Below are 14,531 nucleotides of genomic sequence, written 5' to 3'. Positions count from 1 at the left end.
CAGGTGCTACTGGAGGGCAGAGGAAAGACATGGGTAAAGATGCTTCTTGGAAGGGTGGGGACTCACCTGGGCCCAGAAAGATGGCTCAAGTTTGGTCAGTAGTAGAACAGAGGTGGCTGTATTCCAGGCTGAGAAAAATAATGGGAGCAAATGAACACAAATGGAAATTAATGGAGTGGTGGAGAAAGCTTGAACATCTCCATCTGGCTGCTGTCTTAGACAGTTTCCTTCAAATCAATGTGTTAAAAAATGAATGCTTCATATTTCCTCCCAAACCACTCCCTGTCCCAATTGGTAACTCTAGAGTCTAGCCAGAAACCCAGAGGTCATTTCTCTTTCCATCCCAACTAATCAGTCATTGAGTTGAAATGTTTCTCTCTTACAAATAGTTCTCAGTTCTATTTCCTCGTCCCCATGTGAACATTCATGGCCCTCTCTCCAACTGCCATTGCCTGTCCCTCCACCGTACTCCTCTCACTGGTCTCCCTGCCCCCAGACTGGCCCTGCCCAACCATCTGTACAACAATTTGCTTATTGAGACCTTTCCTCATTCCAAAAATGTTGTAAAAATTACTGTACCATAAGAGATAGTGTATTGTAGAAATATATATATCAGAGGTCAGGCAAATAAGGACAGAATAAGACCAGGCCAGATAAAAATTTAGGACACAAATATATACTATAAAATTCTACACAGTGGATAGTATATGAAGCATTAGTATATGTTAGATGGGGTATTTTTCTATATTTGTGTGTTTCACTATAATAGGGGAACTGAGGATAATGTGCATTGAGAATATTTTGAAAAATAATCAGTTGACTCAAAATTTATTTCTTAGTCTTTTGCTGTTTAAATGATGATTTTGAAAGATTAAACTTGTACTATTGGTATTACGTAGTGTATGGACCAATAATCCCTGTAGTAAAGATTTTATATTTTAAAAAAGGCAATAACGGTCCATACACTATACAATACCATACAGCATACACTTGAACGTCAGTTCTAATCTCCTAGTGGCCAATAAAAAGAAGAGAATACATTGAGTTACTTGGTTTGCATTGTCAATAAACTTTCTAAAAACTCATGCTCTCTGTTAAGGAGAAGCAAAACATTTTTTAACAAAAAGCTATGAGAATACTGTTGCTTTTGAGGCCTTTTAAAGGAGACATTGCCTGATACAGTGGACAAGACCTCAATAACATCCTTAAAGCAAGCGTGATTAAAGCACGTTTCAGGGTAACAGTGCTCTCTCTTACACAAGCTGAGGGCATAACACCAAAATGCAATTTTACAGCAGGTGTAAGCCATTCAGACTGAATCTGCAGCTCCGTCTGCAACAGCCTCTCGTGACCCAGGGCTGGGGTAGGGGCAATGTAGATCATTAGGACGATCGAATGAGTGCAAATGCTTTAGGAAACACTTTATAAATACTGGTTTGTACAACTGACTCCCCGTTAAACGTTGGGCTCATGCTAAAATAAAGTTTAAAAAAATTACTATATTTCATGTAACCTAAGCTATTTTAAAATACTCACAGAAAAAAGACTAGGAAAAAATACACCAGCAGTGGGACTCTGGGTGGCAAGTGTATATGTAACTTTTTTACTTACGGTTATTTATACTTTTCCTTACATTTAACAGAATTACTTTGGCTTCTGTGTTGAAAATAGGGTAGGGGTGGGAGGGGAGACAGGCAGAAGGAGGGAGGCCATTCAAGAAGCTTCTCATTGGCCCCATTTTCAGAGACATGGGAATTGGATATGAAATAAATTTAAAAACAAGGATAACAAAGTACCATATACTTGTAATCTCAACTATTTTAAAATACAGATAGAAAAAGACTACAAGACTGTTCTGAAATGTTAATGGTTGCCTCTGCAGGAAGAGTTCCTGTGTAATTTTTTTCTTATGGTTGATTATGCTTTGGTGCACTTTCCAAAGTTTCTACAATACACATGTGTTAGTTTTATGGTTTAGAAGAGTGAGAAAATTATTCTCCTCAGGAGACAATTCTGGGACTGTTATAACATAATCGGAGAGAATTAGTTTTCCAAAACTTACCGTGTTACTCCTGAAAAAAAATCCATTCGGTGACTTCTATTGCCTGTGGAATACAAGATGGATTCCTAACATGAGTTATGAGGCTCTTTATGGCCCTTGTCTACTTCACCAACTCCTCTCCGCTCGCTTTATCCTTTGGCAACACCAAATTCTCCTAGCTCTTCAAATACACTGTGCTCTTCAATGCTCCAAGCTTTCCTCATGCTGTGCTCTTTTCCTAGAACACCTCCCCCTGCCATTCTTTCTTCTTCTCTGAAAGCACACCTCACTCAACTAATGCCTTCATGATTCAGCCTCCTAGAGAATGCCCCATTCTCTAGGGAGCCTTCTTGGACCCCTCCAGGTTAGTTTCTATGCATAACACCTTCGTAACTCCTATCGCGTTGACTTTGAATTCTGTCTACCTGTCTGTCTCCCCCCAAGTGAACCATCTGTGTCACTCATCTTTGAGTATCCTGGCATGAGCATTGCTGAATATCACAGAGGTTTCCATAGCCTTTCTCACACAGTAGATCGTGAGGATCAAGGTCACCATTCTCCCAGGTTCTTCCCAAGACAGTCTCTGCTGTATCCTGTGAAGACATACAATGTCTGACTGATGATCAAAATCTTTTGTGATGAGAATGTGGTGGTCACGAGAGGGTCCCTTCCTGGTCCGACTGCTGTCCTCTCGTGTCCTTAGACACTGTATGTGAACTCGCAGACTCCTGAAGCTGCTCCAGCTCCTCTATTTGGCTGAGTAGGCACCTAATGTTTAGAGGACTGATTTGCCATGGGCCCAGAGCTGGCGGGCATCTTTCGTGTCTTCAAGATCAATGCATTTTCCACCACATCAGGGATAGGTAGGTAGTTCTGTATGACGTTATAAATAATCAAGTTTGTATTTGCTCTGAATATGGCATTCCATATTAGCTTCCCTCTCACTAGCATCAAGTCTCTTTAGCATCACTGATTTCCAGTTTCATACAAAATTTCCTCTGGTGGCTAAGACTGCTTTGTGGTTGCCAGAACCCATTCCCTCTTCTTCCTGGGCCCACAGTTGGGCTACATTACCCAGCCTTCCTTGCAGTTAGGTGTGACTATGTGACTGAGCTCTAGTCAATGACATGGGAGGGATCATGGGCATCACTTCCTGGCTTGGCCCATAAAAGCTCCCCAGGGATGACTCACCATTCTCCCTCTTCCTCCACCTTCCAGTGGGATGGCGACATCCAGGATGACTTGGGAAGTTACATGTTGAACACAGCAGAACCTCTCTCAGCCTAGGTACCTGAATAACTGTGGAGCAGAGTAGTCCTATTCCCATAGCCAATTAGACTGTGCCTGGGCAAGAAATAAACTTCTCTTGTGTCAAGCCTCAGAAATTTTAGAGTCATTAACAGCACTTAGGGTTACCTTAATTTATATACCAAGCCACACTTTTCCATGCTCTGAGCGGTGAAGGACACATAGTATGCAGTGTTTAACTTGATCTCTTTGTGAAGTGGTCATCATCTAGGGTCACGGTTCGTCCAACAGAGAGAGAATGGTAAATCTTCCTCATTGACATTTCTATTGTATGAACCTAGGAGGAAGATTCATTGTTATTTGCGCGGTATACACCCACTCATGACTGCAAAGATGTTTTCTTTTACTCTAGAACTGGAGTTGGCAACTTTCTTTTTAACAGGCCAGACAGTAAGTATTTTTGGCTTTGCGGGCCATGTAGTCCCTGCCATCTATTCTTTCTTTGATTGGGTTTGTTATTATTATTAACAACTCTTTACAAATGTGAGAAACATTCTTACACAAGTCTTACCAAAGTAGGCTGCAGGCCAGATTTGGCCCACAGGTCATGGTTTGCCAGCCTCTATTCTGTGAGGACAAATAACCTTGTACTTCAATGTCCTTCCAAGCCTTTTCTAAGTAGAGAACATGCAAATGAGGCGTCTCAGGTCTACCTCCACCATCAGCCTCAGGACTCGTCAAGCACAGGGTTTTTCTTTTCCTCTCTCTTTCCCCAGGGCCATAGCATAAGCCTGCAGAGAGAAGCTCTTGAGGAACTTGGGTGAGTGAATGAATACACAAATGTACGTGTTCTAGAAACTATTTTTAAGTGTACTCCAGAAGCTTGTGGGTCACAAAGGAGGCTGTTTGGGGGAGCATAAAGGATCTACTGAGCTACCTCTTCCAGACAGCTCCTCAGAGTGCATGGACTGTGTGCATTGCCGTCAGGGAGGATGCAAGGAACGCTGGAAAGAGAACAGGCTTCAGAGTCAAACACACCCAAGTTTGAATCCCAGTCTCACTGCTTACCAGGCGTGGGACATTGGAATGCCTTGGCTGGTGGCTTGCTGGGCCTCTATTTCCTCGTCTGAAGAAAGGGGAAAATTTAATCCACGTCGTAGCTCTATCTCGAGGGGCTAAGTATTTGACATATAATAGGTGTTCAACAGATAGCAGGGGTGGTAAAAGTATTAACCCTAAGGACTCCTGCCGTATGATCAAAGAGACCCCAGAAAGGCGGCCTTTGAGCCGGATTATTACTGATCCTCACCAGGCCTGGGCTAGAGGAGTGGGTCTCAACCAGGGATGATCTTAGCCCCCACAGGACATGTGGCAATATCTTGAGATATTTTTGATCATCGTGATTGGAAGGGCTGCTCCTGGCATCTAGTAAGTGGAGGCCAAGGATGCTGCTAGCCATCCTACAATGCATGGGACAGCCCCACCACAAAGAATATTCTAGTCTAAAAGATCATAAAAACCCTGGAATAGAGGAATGAATTCCCTCCTTTGCAGATGACAGGGAAGATTCTAGGAGTTTCTCATGGGGATCTGCGGAGTCCCTCAGACTGTCCCAGATGAGGGAGGCCCTGTCTGGAACAGCTCTGACTTTGGTCAGCCAGTAGGAAACCCAGGAACGGGTACGGACTAAGGAAGGTATGGACTGTGAGTTTCAGAAAGGCAGAATTTTCTGGAACAGAAGTGGAGATGAAGGTCCCCATGGGGTCATCAAATTATCTGCGATAGAGAAGAGACCTGTTGCTGGAAAAAAGTGCCTCCAGGCCCGCATCATGGAGCTTGCGGGAGGCAAGGCTTGGTTGGAGGTGGTGACCAGGTTCTGCCCTGTCGTATACTTTTTCCTCCTCTTTGAGAAATGACCAATGATAAAGTTGCCCTCTGCTTTTCTCTTTGCAAGAATGGAAATGAATGTTTGATGAGCTACTCCTTAGTGCTGGATACTCCAACCTTCAGGGATGGAGTTTTCAGCCTGAGTACCTAAGCTCTCCACTCGGCCCCATACGCTCCATGAGGAGTTCCTCTTTTTTCTCCATAGGAAGAATCCTGCTGTCAGAAAATTGCTGAGCTTTGGTGATTGAGTTTTAGGACAGGTGCTCGAAGATCCCTAAAACTCCATCACCAAGATCCAAGGGAACTTGACTGGAAGTTCTCTTCCAGGGTGTTAAACCTGCAAACTTTTAGCAGAGTTAAGTTTAGAATAATTCAAAGGCATCTTTCATTCATCTCCTTGAGATTAATTAAGTACTTATTAGTGCCAAGCAAGTTAGTACAGGGAGTGTGGAAAGTCAAATAAACAAACAAGGAAAAGAATGCCTTAGTTTAGAAGGGTGACAGATGAATCAACAATGACAAGTCAGGGTGATGGGTGTGGGTTGGGGAGCCTTCAGTGTGCTACCGGAACCACGGAATGGGCACCTAACTCAGGCTGAGAGTCCGGCATGACAGGAGGGTCATGGAGACTTCTCAGAGGAGACGAAGGCGGAACCACACCATTTGGTTTTCTCCCCTCTTCGGATTTATTTATTTATTTTCCTAGACTTCTCAATTTGGTTTCCTTTTTCAGGCAAATTTGTACATATCTACAACTTCCCTCAAAGGAAGTTAGAAGAACAGAAGGAATGAAGGAAGGAAGGAAGGAAGGAAAGAAGAAAGGAAGGAAGGGAACCTATGGCAGGTCCTGTCAGGTCCCTGCCTATGGCTCCCACCATTCCCTTGCATACTGGTGACCTTGATTGCATGCACCTGCCACTCTCTGCCTTGGAGCCTTTCCTGCTGGGCCTGCGTGCAGCACAAGGCTGGAAGTGCCTGGGCACTGAAGCTCCTGAAATAAATCAATGGCAGAGAGGAGTTGGTGGATCAGTATCCCAGCTTCCTTGTCCCTAGGGAACGAGAGCTCTGGATGCATCTACACCATCACCCAGAGGTCCCCAGGGGATTGAGCCTCAGCTGCCCACAGCAGTAACCACCCATTAACACACCTTGCTTTGGCCTCCCTCCCACTCCCCTGCTGGGGCTCCCTGGGATCCCCTCCCAAACCAGCTCCTTCCACTCAAATGGATCTCAGGGTTGGCTTTCAGCTGAAGATAAAGCATGTGCCGATAAAGCACACACACTCGCCTCATTCCAGGGGTTCAGCCAGGGCGTGCACCCTTGGTAAGGCTATTCCTGCATCAACATAAAAAGTAGGTTTTTGTTCTTCAAGAAAACTCATGCAGTTGCAAATGCCTTGGAGAGTTAGGGGACTATCCTGAAACACAAACTCACTGATATGCACATGCAGGGCGGTTCTTCTGGAGACAGTGATGCTGGCGTGCAGGTCAAGGTGGCCTGGTCCCACTGCTCTGCTGACATTCGCAGCCAGGGGCAGACTCAGACAGAAGCTGTCCTAGAGAGATGATTGACATGATGGGGTGTCCCAGCCGGTCCTTCCTAATCCAGCATCACAGCATATAATTCAGACATGACCGACAATGATTCTGATGTCCCCACTGGCAGACCAAAAACCATTTAAGGCTAGTTTTGGAATCCATGATATATCTGTGAGTGTGTATGGTGGGAGGCATCTCTATGTATCTAATGATGCCTTAATCAAGCTGATTTTCAAATTAGCTTGAATTCTCAGAGCTCCCAGGAGATGCAGCTTATGGAATAGTAGATGATGGGGAAAGATCGCCCACAATTAAACGTCACACGGGATAAACGCCAAAGCAGAGGTCCCACCCTGGGAGAGTTATGAATTGACTGCACCCTTTCTCATCTCCACTCCCTCAATCATTGCTGATGGGCAGAGGGAAACCATTTTCTGCCGTCTGGTTTTTGCAAAAGTCAGGCAGTAAGCTCCCTGGGACAGGCATCTTATCTCGTGTAGTTCAAGAATGAACACATGGCTGTGTACACTCAACAAGCCCTATTAGTACTGAATGCAATCATAAAAATAGCCCAAACGTGGATGTTTGATAACGTCCCTGCAGTCAGCCTGAGTCATTGTGTCCAAAGGGCACTGGGTTCCCCAAGCTGGTGCCTCATGTCTCACAGACGAGCACCTTGGCTGATAAGGTTGCGGGCTATTGTGAAAATCACACAGTAGTTCCCAGGATCCTGCAAAAACAGCAGTTCAATCACAACTTTTTTTTTCCTGGGTGTTTGACTTTGGCACTGAGTTCTTTTCAAATGAGAACTATGCCAAACATCTTGTCTGAGCCCTTCCACTCAGCAAGTATGCGAACAAGCTCTCTGTAGCACGCCAGGGGAAGGGGGTGGGGGAGAGTCTTGGTGGAAGGTACGGGAGGCTCAGAACCCTTCTCTGCAGGCAGGAGCCAGCTCAGAGTGGCATCTGGAAGCAGGACGTGGACTGAGCAACTCCGAGTGCACAGCCCAACGTGGGCCTGCCCGGCTCAAGCAGCACTTGAGACTCTCTGTCTCCAGGTCCCCTGGGTGACTCTCAGGGTCGGCAGTCACCCATGTTTCCTTCTGCAGGAAAAGCTCACAGACATTAGGTGCATGTATCATTGTTGGCGGATCTGGAGCTGAATTCTCCTCCAGGACCAGCTATGAAATCACTAGAGCAGAACAGGAGAAAGCCATGGGGTTGAGTGTGTATTTGCACATAAATTCATAAATGTGCATGCAGTCATGTGCACATGTGTTCAAGGGGGTACCGGGATGGTCGTGGGATGCACACAGCAGTCTATGTCAGGAGGAAAACCTTGCATGCAGGATTCACTGGGGAAGAAGCTCCCCTCCTGAGCGAGGAAATCCTTTTCCCATGCTCTGAGAAACAGCCTCCCTGGGACGGCAAGCAGGGTCCTCAGGATGCTGGGCTGCAGGAGGGCAGTGAGAGAAGCTTCCCCAAGACAAGCCATCCCAGTTCCCAGCCGTTTCTGGGACTCCAGCACTCTTTGCTGACGCTGTCCGTCTCCAACTGCAGGGAAATCATCCTTCTTTATTCCCAGAGCAAATTGTTCCTAGGAAAGAGCAAAATCTTAGGAGGAAATCACATCATCCATGAGGGGAGAGCCAGTTCCTTTGTACTATTTTTCAAGGCTGCCTTTGGAGCCAATAATCTGTCATTCCTTGAATAAACAAGCACCTTATCATATCACAAACATTTATTTAACCCTTTTCTCCTGCACGTTTACCAGCAGGGAGAAAGCAAGCGGTTAGCAGGGCAGCCGGAGCCCTGTGGCAGAAATGCCAAATTCCCTGAGCATTACACCCAATCTGTAAAGTGTCAGCCGCCCCTTCTCTCTGCCTCCATAAAACCCCGGAGCCGGTCACCCAGACGCAAGCACCACATTCCCGCCTCCCACTGGCATTCCCATCCCCCGTCCATCTCCATTAATACCCCTCACTCCTTTGCAGACAGGCCCTTAATTCCATCCAAATGGAGTCTGGACTAATTTGTTAGGTTCTTTAGGGGGCTGATGAGGGAAATGGAAGGGTGGAGGGGGACAAGCAAGAGAGTATTTACATTTCTCCTTTTCATGACAGTCCTCTTGATGGACAGAGCTGGTGAGCCCTAGCGTTTTTTAATGTGTGTGTGTGTGTGATTTTTTTGAAAGGCATATTCTTGGGCTCTGACATCACCAGAAAATGGAATGAGCAAAGTATGTAAATTTCTCCAAGCTCCCACAATATCCATTTTCTCTCAGTGGATGGACTTTGTTTTTCTTTTCGGGTGTTGCTCCCACACAATGGGGCCAAATCTTGTTCAGGACAAAGAAACATATAAATAGAACACGCATGTGGTATGCAAGGGAACTCTTGGAGACCAGCGACTGTTTGAAAAGGCATCTGGGGGCTGCCAGGGGGAATCGTGGGGTCTTGGCCCAAAGGGTTCGACAGACAGATGTCTGCTTGTCTCTAAGGTTACAAGTCAGAAATTTCAAAACCATTCTCATTCTTGCGGACATTCTAAGAAATATTGGAATGGGTACAAATGTAAGAGAAGAATGCGAGGGATCTGTGTGTGAGTGTGAGCAGCAGTATGTCTGTTGGATGTAAGACGATGATGAGCCTCATTGGCAGGCTGATCAAGCTTTGTCGAGCTGATGGAATAGGTCTTCTTCTTCCTTACCACGAAGGATGCTAAATCACACGCAGGATCTCACACTCCGCCTCTTCTCAGTGGCCATCACAGACCAGCTGAAACTTTCATCAAACATGTTTTCCTGCGCGAAGCGTTTGCAATTGTTTCAGCGTCAATCATCCGCCAACCAAACCCTCCAGTCTCCTAACTGCGCACTACAGCTCCAGCCAAAAAGACTTTTATCAGCGTGAGTTTGAACAAACTAATGTGTGCAGGCCCTGAGCGGTTATTTTTGTTTCCAAGTCTGGACACAGAATCACTTGTTCAATTTCCTGCTGGGTTATATCAAGCAGTTTTAACATGTAAATCTCTGATAAGGAAACTGACTAATTTATGTAGGTTGCCATCTGAGTAGCTGTCAGTATTGCCTTTTTTTCCTGCTTCCTTTATTCTTTCTCACTCATCATCGTCATTGCCGTTACTGGTACTAGCGAGTAATCCTTATTCATTGTATATTTAGAATATGTTCCTATGCTAAAAATGTTTTAAAAACAAACAAAAAACTGCCCCCCTGAAGTTTGTGTGGGAGTTCTGTTGGCTTGGATGTCTGTTCTTCACAACCTGGATTTGAAATAAACACACCTATCAGACTCCTTCAAGTAATGTCCTTCACAATCAGAAGATTGTTAATTTAAATTAAAATTTAAAAACAGTAATAATCACAGGGCCGGCCCAGTGGCCTGGTGGTTAAGTTCATGTGGCCCACTTTGGCGGCCTGGGGTTCACAGGTTCAGATCCTGGGCGTGGACATACACACCACTCATCAAGCCATGCTGTGGTGGCATCCCACACACAAAGTAGAGGAAGCCTGGCACAGACGTCAGCTCAGGGACAATCTTTCTCACCAAAAAACCAAAACCAGTCCTAATGTCAGCTACTTCTGTTCTATTGATGATCATTAACCAGCCTCATCCAGCTTCAGCTGAGGGAGCTTCAGCGACTCCCGGTTGAAATCAGGCTGCTTGGGCACCAGTTTCTAAAACCCACTCTGGTGACAACCTGCAGGTAAGTCAATCCCTGTGGGTTTTTCCATTCAATCGTTTGAACAAACAGGCAAATATTTTCACATAATTGTTAATTCTATGTGTGAATACATTGACGGGGAGGGGGATCGACTCACCACAAACTTGTAATCGAATATGTGGTGCTGTTCTCACACAGGCGGTAGACCCAGCCTAAGCCAAGTCCAGGGCCGCCCGCAGACTTGTGAGCTGGGCACAGTCTTCAGTGACTCAAAGTCAAAGCCTGCCATCCCATTGGCTGGGAACCGAAACAGAATCCATCTGTTCTGGGGCTGGGACAGCAAGCCAGGTAGGGTGCTGCTCCCTGTGTGGGTGGCTGGGGGAGTGAGGGGTGGGTGGTGGGGAGTATGCCGGGCCAGGAGGCCCAGAAGTGGCTGCCCTTCCTGCCCCTCCCTCTGCTCCCCCCGCCCCCCCGACGCCTCTCCCTGCTGCCCCCACAACTGCCTTGACCTCTCAGAAGCCCTTCACTTTAGAGATTTTTAAGACAACAAGACAATGTGAGACTGAAAGCAAACTGGCTTCAAAAATGACCATTTTTGTATCCACTGGCGATTCCATAAAGGCCTCTCCCGCCCCTCGTCTTCCCTTCCCCCACGGTGAACTTTAGTCCTTCCATCCATGGGGACTGAAGGCAAAGTATCTGGGTTTTCTTTCCCAGCCCACTTGCCAGTCTGGCTTTTCTCCTCTGTGTTTGGATGCTCTTCTTTATGGCTCCTTGCCAATGCACAGATGTAAACTATTGTCTGATTATTGAAAGAAAAGAACCAAACACACAAAACACACACGCCATCAGTGTTAATGACTGTAGAACTGTCCACTTATAGTCAAGGCTGTGGTCTGGCGCAAACCACAAGTCATTGGCCTCTGCCTCTCCGGGAACTTCTACTTTCTCCAAGGTTGGATTAAGAACAAATCTAGGCAAACACAACAGGCTGAGAAAGGAGCACCTCTGTGCTCTTGGTGCTTTGCTGGGCATCCTCAGTGCCACCTCTTCCCCATGTCAGTTCCCTACCTCTTGGCACCCTCTACTCTCTTATATAATCTTCCCTAGTCTAGTGGCCTCATGCTTGGTCTCCCTTGCCCTCAACAAAACAGTGTAGCCATGCTGACTCCTATTAATAGCCTGTTGGAGTCGAGGGAGCACTGGGTGAGGAGTCGGGACCTGGCTTCACCCCCACTTCTGCCTACCGTTTGCATCACCCTGGGCAAATTTCTGCTCCCTTCCCAGTTTCCTTGTCTGCAAAGCAAGAGGGCTGAGCTAGATACATTCCTTCCATTTTTCCCTAAGCAAATGTCTATTTAGCTCCTACTCTGTGCTGGACACTGAGGATGGAACCAGAAACAGGACAAACAAGGTCCTTGCCTCATGGAGCGTAGGGAACAGTGGGAGGAGAGAAAAGAAAGAAAGTAAAAGAAAACAAAATCTGAACATCCTTGTAGCTCCAACAACCTTTGAATGTTTGTTAATAACAGCCTATGAGTCGTCCTTCTGATCTATCAGGGATCAAAGTCTTCAGTAAAAGATGTGGGGCTCTAGGGTGGAATGTCAGGCATGAGCTTCAGGGAAGAAGTGATAAGGAGGTCTCCGTGATCCTGAAGTCCCTGCCTCTGTGGACACCTGCTACTCCTCTCCTGAAAGCCAACCCGGCCAGAGGTCCCTCTAGGTTTGCATCTCTCCCCAAGGGCCGGGTGTCTGCGGCAATCATTCCATTTTCCGCTCTAACTGGGGGAATTTTCAGAAACAGCAGGCATGTGTGACACAACCCCAGCCTCTCACTCCACCCTTCAGTGGAACTGTTATTTTTAGTCTCCTCTCTCTTTCCATAGCCTTCTACATACCTCCCTTAATGAGTCATTTCTGTCTATAGCCCCATGTACACATGACTCCTTGGATATGGGGCTGGCTTGTTTTAACAAACCAACTCACTCAACTCCATCTGTACCTGTAACACTCAGAAGACTCCACCGTGGGAAGAGCTGGGAGGCTTCCAATGCCCCCAGATATATGCTATACAAAGTGACAACTACCCGCAGGGAAGCTGCAGGACGCAGCTGCCCATGAGCGAGGGAGTTACCCAGTCATGGAGCTGAGCATAGTGTTTCCATATTTTCTTTGCTCCATGTTCATATCCACGTGACTGACACTTGACCCCAGAGTTGTCGATACAGGGAAATGCTCTCACTCAGTTTGGGACCATTTTACCCAGACACCAGGCATTGAGGTCATGTCCTGAAAAATGACACCTTGCAAGGCTGTTAGTCATCTGTACAAGATGCTGAGCTCTCAAAATAACGCATAATGAAATTGGAGTATTTCTAGAAAGTGTTGAGCATGAATCATCTATTTCTATCAGAAGTTTTAGTCTTTTTCTTTAGCTATAGAAAAAAATACTTTTGAGTTGATATTTCAGGCAATGTGATGACAAAGATAAAAGCATTGTCACATGCATCCAGATCAGTGGTCCGTTCATGTGAGACCAAGAAGTCTGTAGAGGAACGGTATAAAGATACCCCTTCATGGGCGCTGGCCCTGTGGCCGAGTGGTTAAGTTCGCGTGCTCTGCTGCAGGCGGCCCAGTGTTTCGTTGGTTAGAATCCTGGGCGCGGACATGGCACTGCTCATCAAACCACGCTGAGGCAGCATCCCACATGCCGTAACTAGAAGGACCCACAACGAAGAATAAACAACTATGTACCTGGGGGCTTTGGAGAGAAAAAGGAAAAAAAAAAAAAAGATACCTCTTCATGTTAAGGAGGGAGCTCCTTCTTTCATAAATCGATTCTGTAGTCACTTACTGGTATCCAGAGCGTCATCTCACAGCCATCTTCCCTTTCCTCACCATGCCTCACGCCCATGTTGTGTCTGTATTCAAGTTTGTTTGTTTTATTTCAGGTCTTCCAGGATTTCAGGCTTTCTTATGGCAGGGCGTCCTCACGCGTTATTCCTTCTGCCTGGTATCTCTCCTCGCCGCATTCTTCACCTGGTTAACTCTTCTCTTTCTTGGTTTAAAGGTCTTTTCTCCAGGGAAGCTGTCTCAGCCCCATCAGGTGCAGGTGGATTTCCTTGTTCCTTGTTCTCATAGCATCCCATGTTTTTCCTTTGTCCCGCTTATCACAAATGTATTTAAACGATTACTTGCTAAATTAATTTGCTGCACATCTCTCTACCCCAACAGATGCTGTTGGACGCCAGCCTCAGTCATTCCCTGCTGCTGCTCTGATCCCCAGCACAATGCCTCACAAATAGGAGGATTTTTCTCAATAAATGTGCTGATTTGCTAACTGTTCTCGCTCTCAACATTCACAGTCTAGTAAGAGGGCAGCTGAAAAACAATGTGGTGCACTCGCTGTTAGACAAACATGAAGACCACGCTGCAGATGCACAAAGAAAGCAACGAAAGACTCCGCCAGGAATCATGCGAGAGGAGACTTAACAGAAGTGGTAACATTTGAGCTGGGCCTTGAGGTGGGAATAGGCGTTCAGGTGAAAAAAGAAGAGAAACGAATTTTGAGAAGATTTGGTACAAAAAAGACAAGAAGGGATGAAAGCATAGAATGAGTTCAGGGAAAGCACACAGTCAATTGCGTTAGAATAGAACACGACTGTAGGGGATGCAGGCAATGGTGGAGGACTTGTATTTTCTGCTAGGGACTTTATATCTTGAACAAACAAGAATAGAACTTGGAATACATGAAAATTAAATAATCAGTTTGTGTTCTAGAACGTTTTCTCTGGTGACAAAGTGAAAGACAGACTGGAGTAGGGAGTGGATGAAAACTATTTAGGGGGTTGTTACAGTAGTCCAGGCAAGAGATGGTGAGGCCAGGTGGCTGGAATGGTGAGAAGGAGGGTCATGAGAGAGACGGTGGGAGCCCAGCCATGCAGGCTTGGTGTGATTAGATATGGCGAGTGAGGGCAAGGCGCTCACCAACTATGACTGGGGATCCCAGCATGGGTGCTGGGTAACTGACAATGATGTGGTAACTGTGACAAGATCATGGGAGGAGTAGGGTGAGGACTGGGAGCAAGATGAGGGAGGGGAGCTCATTTGCTTTTGGATAAGCTGCGTTTGGCA

The sequence above is a fragment of the Equus quagga genome, chromosome 9, assembly GCF_021613505.1.
Source record: "Equus quagga isolate Etosha38 chromosome 9, UCLA_HA_Equagga_1.0, whole genome shotgun sequence".
NCBI classification, from domain to species: domain Eukaryota; kingdom Metazoa; phylum Chordata; class Mammalia; order Perissodactyla; family Equidae; genus Equus; species Equus quagga.
Note: the sequence above shows the minus strand (reverse complement) of the source record.